At 35.7% G+C, this 7,722-nt stretch overlaps 1 long non-coding RNA gene across 2 annotated transcripts; it reads right to left on the reverse strand.

Moving 5' to 3' along the window:
* Positions 1-416: 416 nt before the first annotated feature.
* LOC147914822 (uncharacterized) lies at positions 417-6,645 on the reverse strand. 2 transcript variants are annotated; one of them, XR_015555008.1, is made up of 4 exons: positions 6,592-6,645; positions 5,701-6,077; positions 5,316-5,373; positions 417-1,742 (listed from the first exon to the last, which is right to left on the reverse strand). It is a non-coding gene; the product is annotated as an uncharacterized LOC147914822 (long non-coding RNA). The 2 variants fall into 2 exon arrangements; XR_015555007.1 differs by having other exon boundaries at positions 5,316-6,077.
* Positions 6,646-7,722: the final 1,077 nt, after the last annotated feature.

The raw sequence follows: 7,722 nt of genomic DNA on the forward strand, positions 1-7,722 counted from the left end.
CTTTCCAACCAGGGCTCTCTGTTGCAGGATATCAGAGATGGAGGACCCAACTTGGGGGGGCCCAGGGCTTCCCAATGGAATGGTGAAGGCTTTTTTCCTAGAGACTGTGGGAACCATGAGAGAGGTGGTGGTAGAAGAATGGGATTTGTAGCTATTGCTGTGAGAACACGTGTGCATGTGGCGAAAGCCACCCTGGATGTCCAGGAGTGGGAACCTAGAGACCTCGTACCTGGCAGCAGGTTTTGGCAAGAGACTGAGCCCAACTTCCCTCACCAGAGATTGTCCCCACCTCCCTCACTAGAGATGAAATACAGACCTCTGATGCCAGGATGCCAAAATTATTATATTTCTGATTCTTGAGTGATATCATAATATATTATTCATATATAAATAAAATATATCAGTAGTGTAAGAGAAATGGTTTATGGTCAAATTAATACTGAATCGCATTTAATGAGCTGTTGAAAACCTAATTCGTATAAGTATATGTCCTCACCCAGACTTCTAAAAGTGAATCTAAATGATGCAAGATAACTTTTTTTTCAAGAAGCTCAGAAGATATTTAGAAAAATCTATTCCAAACAATTTATTTATATTCTTTAAGCTACATAATAATATTTCTGATTTTTTAACCCTGATCCTTAGCAAGAGAGGAGGGACATTTGGAGGGAGGAAGTTAAACTTGCCAGTTAGCAGAATCCCGGCTTCTCTGAATTTACTAATCTTCTTTGTTTAAGATGCTGTCTTCTGGGAGAAGATCTTAATACTGAGTCAGGATTCTTCCTCTTCCTTGTTGTTTCCCTCAGATGACGTCTTACTTCCTGGTGGAGTTTAAGGGACCCCTTGGTACAGGAAGTAAAAGGGCTCTTGGATCTACACTGGTCTCCAGTTCTTCACAGAAGTCGAGTCTGGACAATAGCTTGGTTTCTCTGAATACAATGGGTTCTTCCTATTTTATTGTTTTAAGCCTCTAAACTTATAATTATTACTTATTTTCCTAGTATTACAGCTATGTGTTTAATTCATTTTTAAAAGTATTCTTTCCTTCATTTGTAGGTGTTTTGTACCAGGAGAGTTTTGCAGAGTGACTGATCTGTCTTACTGCTGGAAAGTAAGTTTACATTGCAAGGTAAAAGTATACTTTATTTCTGAAACTAAACTCTCTTTATGAAGGAAACTAGTAAAAATATGAAAATGGCTTCAGATAGGAAACAGTGTGTTTATTCCACCTCTCGTGACCCTCTAATAACATTTTCCTTAAGATCCAACATTGCTGGCATATTATCTTTCTCATTTAAAAGTTCTCTCTGAAAAGTTATATCCTCTCCTCTGGAAGAGAATTTTGGCGAAAAAGTAAATAAGATCCTAAGGCCTTTTAGGTCAAAGTTAAAAAGCATAAAGTTGGATGATTTGTAACAGTGGCTTCAGTGCATTAGCTGATAGATTTCCTAAAAAATCTATAGACTCTTTGAGAACTGAGGAAGGCACCATTTTCTTCACTTTTTCAGCACAGGAATTCAAGTGAATCCTGGGAAGATGGCTTGCCGGCCTCCTGCTTCCCCTCTATACTCATGTCAACTGGTTTAACCCTCCAGAGACAAACAATTGCTGGAACCAACAATCAAACAAGATCTAGATTGAATAGTGAGCATGCTCAATAACAGGGTTGAAAAAAACTGATGCATGACTGTCTCTCTCTGTCAAGAAAGCTTGAGGACCAGCGTCATAGAGAATAGCAGGAGCTGTAGGAGATAAAAAGACATAAAGAGGGAGTAAACAATAAAACAAGTGTTAGAAGGATATTTTTGTGAGCTGACAAAAAAACAAAATTCCTTGGGCCTATAGATTTAAAAGACTCAGAAGTTCCAGTAGAATCAATGAGAAAAAAAACTTAGAACTATACATCCCTTAGTAAAAGATCTGAACTGCGGTACTAAAGAGAAAATTCTTACAAATGGTGAGTCAGAAGTAAAGAGTAATGTACAAAGGAAAGGAACCAGGCTTTTCCTTTGCAATTCTGGAAGAAGATGACAGTGCAGATCTGCACAGACTACTAGGAGAATAGTTGTGCAACTCAAGAAAGGTATGTCTAGGTAGGTTACCAGTTACCAGCCAGGAGGAAAGAAAGATTTTCAAAGAAATGCAAATAGGTGTGGAGAATAGAGCTGATTTGCGGCTGGACTGAACTGGAAGAGTTCTGTCTTTATTTCTGGAGATGTCTGGATGTCTGGTTTGATTCTTGGCCAAGATAAGGCAGTGGGATATAGGATGAGCTATTAAAAGTCTGAAACACCCCTGTTGAGCCCCAGGGTCAATTTGTTCAGGTGGTTATCAACTAGACTAACCTGTTAAAAAATATGGCTTGACTATGTGGCCAGACGATGTAAAAACATCTCTGGGAACTTACGCTTTGAGCTATCCTGAAGCTAACATTCTCTGAACAGATCTTGGTGATTCAATCTGGAGACAGAGCACGGTCAATATGCAAATAAACGACCCCAGGGAACTTCCACAAGAGATAACTCTTGGACTCCCAATGCTTGCCTGGACTCTGTTTCACTTGCTGCAGTGTATATTGCCATTAAATATGGTCTTACATGAATGTATTCCATTGACTCTGGTGAGACCTTCCAAATATTTGAACTTAGGAAACCAGTGCTGTGTGAAAATGTGTATCAACCTGTCTGATAAAAAAAATTCTTTAAAAGGATTCTAGCCAAATTATAAATAAACCAGAATAGAAACCTCAAGATAGAAGAAATAAAGAAACGAGGATGGGCAACAGACATATATGTCTTTAGAATTTAAGTATATAAACACACAAATACATATATATTTAAATTTAAAATAGATAGTATAAGCAGTTTGTGGATATGTAATATAGGTTATAACTAAGAATTCTTAAAATATAGGTGGTATACAGTAAGGAAAATTCGTATGTTAGTTTTTAACCATAAGCAAAGCCTACATATTGGTTGATGGAGAGAAAGGCAGGAAAAGCATTTCAAAGTTTGGATCTGAGCATGTATATCAGGGAGCAGTGCAGAAAGAGTAAATGTAATTGTTCAAAAATGTGCATTTTATGAGATGGGAAATGGAATGTCTGGATATAGGGAAATATTTAGGTTTTGTTTTAAATACATTATTCTGAAACTTGTGTAATCCAACACAACAATTAATAGGAGAATAAAAGGGGAGGGGCATCCTAGGTGAAAAAAGAAGAAATAGGAGTTGTTGGTCAAATTAGCAAAATATAGAAAAGAAGGCAAAAGCAAATAAGGACAGCCAAAAGCTATAGAGTACTTTGCTATGTTAACTCATTTAATTCTCACCAAAACCCCTTAAGGGAGGTACTACGTATTTTACAGATGTGAAAATTGCAGCAAAGGACATTAAATAATGTGCCCAGACTGCAAGTGGTAGGGTGGACATTTTAGCCAAGGTAGTGTGGTTCCAGGGTCTGTGCTTGTACTACTTATACTATGATGTTCCTACAATGAAGTAATTAAATGATTTATATGAAGTAGACCAGAGATAATATCAATTACATTAGTCATTACACAATATAAACAGACTGAATTTTCTCAAGCGGACTATTAGACTGGGTTAAAAAAAAAAAGCACTCAACTTCATACAATTTACAAGAAACATTTAAAACAAGATGTTAAAGGAAGTCAAAAGTAAAAGAATGGGCAAAATGAAGAGGGAACAGGAAAATGTACCCAAACAAATGAGGAGTTGTGAGATCAACAGCGTATAAGATGTTATTTAACGTTAAAAAGAGTAAACTGGTTAATGAGCAGCATTACATAAACACAGCAATAAAAGTTGTAATTTATACTACATCAGAAAAGATAAATATATAAACATTAAAAGAGCATTAGAAACACAAGGGGAAGTTACTAAAAATAGTTACAGCATTGAGTAAGCGCATAGAAAAAGTCAATGATATGAGCAACACACTTAATTTAAAAGAAGTTTAAACAAGCCCATATTCACATATTCCTCAATGAGCATATATTTACAAACAATGAACATGTATGTGGTCACAAATAAAATTTTAACATATTTTATAAAGTATTGATTTTACTGTCCACATTCTCTGATCATAATAAGTACAATAGAAAAAAAATCAAGACATTTTGTTCCCTGATCCAAAAACAAACAAAAAAATCACACAAGCAAGCAATCACTTGCCATAGAGACTAAGAAATACATTTGTAGATAATCTTTGGAAAAGTAATAATCAAAACTGAGTTACAAAATGTTTAAAATGCAATGAAAATGACTAACATTTTATACCAAAATCGACAGGGAAGAAGAGCAAAAGTTTTCTTCCAAGGAATGTTTGTAATCTTAAACATGTTCATCAAGAAAACTGCTAATAAAATAGTTTATTATATTATTAGTTTATTAAATAATAAATTAGTTATTATTTTATTAGTTTCATTAAAATAGTTCCCATTTTAAGGAATTAAAAAATGTTAAATATGAAAGCTAAAATAAATAAGATAGAAAACCAAACTAAACAAAAGAACAAAATTCTCCACAAAAAACAAATAAATGGGCAAAGGACTTGAATAGATATTTCTCCAAAAATAATATACAAATGGTAAACAAGCACCTGAAAAGATGCTCAACATCACTAATCCTTACAGAAATGCAAATCAAAATCACAATGAGGTACCACCTCACACCCGTTAGGATGACTGCAATTAAAAAAATAAAATAAAATAACAAATGTGTTGGTGAGGATGTGGAGAAATTGGAACTCTTGTGCACTGTTAGCAGGAATGTAAAATAGTGCAGTTGCTATGGAAAATTATGTGGTGATTTTTCAGAAAATTAAAAATAGAATTACCATATGATGCAGCAATTCTACTTCTGAGTACATCCAAAACAATTGAAATCAGAATCTCAAAGAGATATTTGTACACCCACTTTCATAGCAGCACTATTTACAATAGTCTAAATGTGAAAGCAGCCCAAATGGAGAACAAAGGAGTAAAAAAAAACAGATAACAAATAAAGAGAGAGAGATTGCCAGGCACAATCTGAAAGAGATGAGAATTGGCATAAGGTATTCAGGTCTTAGAGTGAAACAGAAGTAGTAAGGATTTAAATTCACACAAGACTAAAAACTCTTAAAATTAAAAGATACAGGCTTGTCTTCAGCCTTGATATTTCCCTTTCCTTAACCCGGAAACAAAACTGTTGAAACAGTCAACAGAAAAATATTAAGGATCCTAAAGGCAACAGATAAAGGATAAATAAACTAAATTCCAACAAGTGGGACAATGTTGTGAAAAGCATACCTTTATGGGAGATATCCTCTCTTTGGAGTATGTTCAAAGGAATGTCCAGTGGATGAGTCTGGAGATAAAATTCAGAAGATTTTTATTTTAGTGAGATTTTCGAGCATAAGGGAGCCATTCAGATTTATTGGACAAGGTAGATGACTAAATCTGGTATTTGCATGTGTCTGTTTTGGCTAAATATTGTTGCCCAGAAGATGAAATGAAACTAAGACTATAGTTATCCCCACTGATTTAAATTTTATCCATAGATTTTAGTTGGAACATTCACAGGCAATTAGGTCATGAAGTCAAGTTCGAGAGACTTCCAAAGTCAAGGCTTTGCCGCAATGCTACTGTGATTCTGTGCCCAATATTGTTACTGGAATATACTCAGGTTCTTTACCCGCCACACAAAAAGGGCCAAACAAAAACTGGAATGCCAGGCTTATGGCAAGGAAAGAGTTTTTATTTCGGGTGACGTCAGCCGGGAGATGAGAGCTCTCAAATTTGTCCCGTCTCCCCGAACGATGGGAGGCAAGGGGTTTTAAAGGTTGCAGGGGGAGCATGTGCTGGGGTTTTAGGTAAGGGAGGCGGGGCATGTGGACGTGCTGGCTGACACCTTCCCACCAGCCTGCATTTGACCTTGCAGACTGAATTTCTTTCCCTTGACTGTCTGGACTTTTCTGGGAAAGTTTTCATCTTCGGCCTGCGTTTGGCCTTGTGAGGCTGAATCTTGATGTCTGGACCTTGACTTCCTGGGAAAGACAGCTCACTCCTATACTAAGGAGGGACAGAGAGACCTGGTTAGTTTTAAACAACAGTTGATTATGCTGAATATGCACAGCTGCAGTTGGCAAAGCTTATCTCCAAGTTTTTGCTCTCTTCTTCCAGCCCAGGGAAGACTTTTTAACCTCTTTGTGCTCGGTTTCAATATTGGGCTCATGACAAATCCAATACACTGTGGTGAACTCATGCTCCATCCTTATACTATCATGATTCTCACAAATACATTTACTGTTATACGTAATTTTCTAGAGCTCACATAGCTATAAGTAGTGAAGTAGTTCAAGCCACTAATACTTCCTGCATGCAACATTTCCTCCATCTAGAGTGTGCCCTGAACTAGTGGTTAGCATGTCACTAACTGCTAGTCACCAGTGTCTTTCATGTGTCCAATGTGAATTTTCCCTTAGTGTCTTGATAATGCCTGTTTGCTCTAAAAGGATTATGCAACCTTGATAATATTTTTCTGCCAATCTGATTTACCTCTAACTCCTGGGAATAAATAACTTACCTTGGATGGCAAACACTCCATTTCTGAAATCACAGAAGACTTCCACCAAGAGTATTAGCTTTTTAAGGGAAAGCAAATGAAATTAATGAAGATCAAGTGATTAAATCAGATTTGTTTGGCTCATACATACCCCTGCTAATCTGATGAAAGCTCCAGACCCTTTAACCAGGAAGATTCGTATTTTCTCTTTCATGTGAGTACACAAATTTTCTAGGGGTTCATATTACCCCTGAAGCCCATTTATGTAACAGTCATATTTAAAATCCCTGGATAACTGAATTTTCCCTGGTGAGTCTAGTGTCTAAACGCAGTCATATTTATCCTGCACCTAAAATTTAGGAAGATTTGCAGTGTTGCCATAGAAGATTAAGTATAACTAGATTGAGAGGCTACCCAAAAAAGAATTCTTCTGTCAAACTATATGTTTTTCACTTTTAGAATTTGGATTTGAGAAAGACAATATAAATTTGGTATTGTGGTGGTGATTGCAAAATATTTGATAAATTCTTAAGGATTTCTTTTTCTGCCAAGTGACACAGTTTTTTTCTTAGCTCAATAAAAGTTTTTAGTTTGTTAGTTTTGAACAAGATCAGCTAAAGGTCCTTCAGAGAAACCAACTGAAGATGGTGTCCCCCACACCCATGCTACTCCAGATAAATGCTGACATGAGAGAGCAATATGCTACTTGTGGCTGAGGATTGCTTGGACATGAAGTTTCCAGAGTTGAAAGACATTCCAATTCCAGTAATATTAAATATTATTTTGATGTTGTGTTTAGAAGGCAAAATAATAAGGCAAAGGAATTTATGAATTCCTTTGATTTTTTTTTTATTCTCTTATTGTCCTTAAATATTTGCCCCACTGGGATGAAAAAAAATAAACTTCAATTTTTCCCTAAGAAAGGAGTCATTTTTAATTAGTGAAAAATACATCCTAAATCTCTCCTCAATTCTTTACAAATCTGGTCTTTCAGAGACTTGTATAGTTCATTAACTTTTTCCTAAATGTTATACATGCAGGAAGTAAACTATAACATGAACAAGTTTCATTAAAAAAAAAAAAACTGAAAACAGCACCCATATCTTAATTTATTCTTAATTTACTTGGGAAGTAAATGATTCAATTCTTTAT

This window comes from Ceratotherium simum, chromosome 17 (genome assembly GCF_057802395.1).
Source record: "Ceratotherium simum simum isolate JZ-2026a chromosome 17, ASM5780239v1, whole genome shotgun sequence".
Classification (NCBI taxonomy): Eukaryota; Metazoa; Chordata; class Mammalia; order Perissodactyla; family Rhinocerotidae; genus Ceratotherium; species Ceratotherium simum.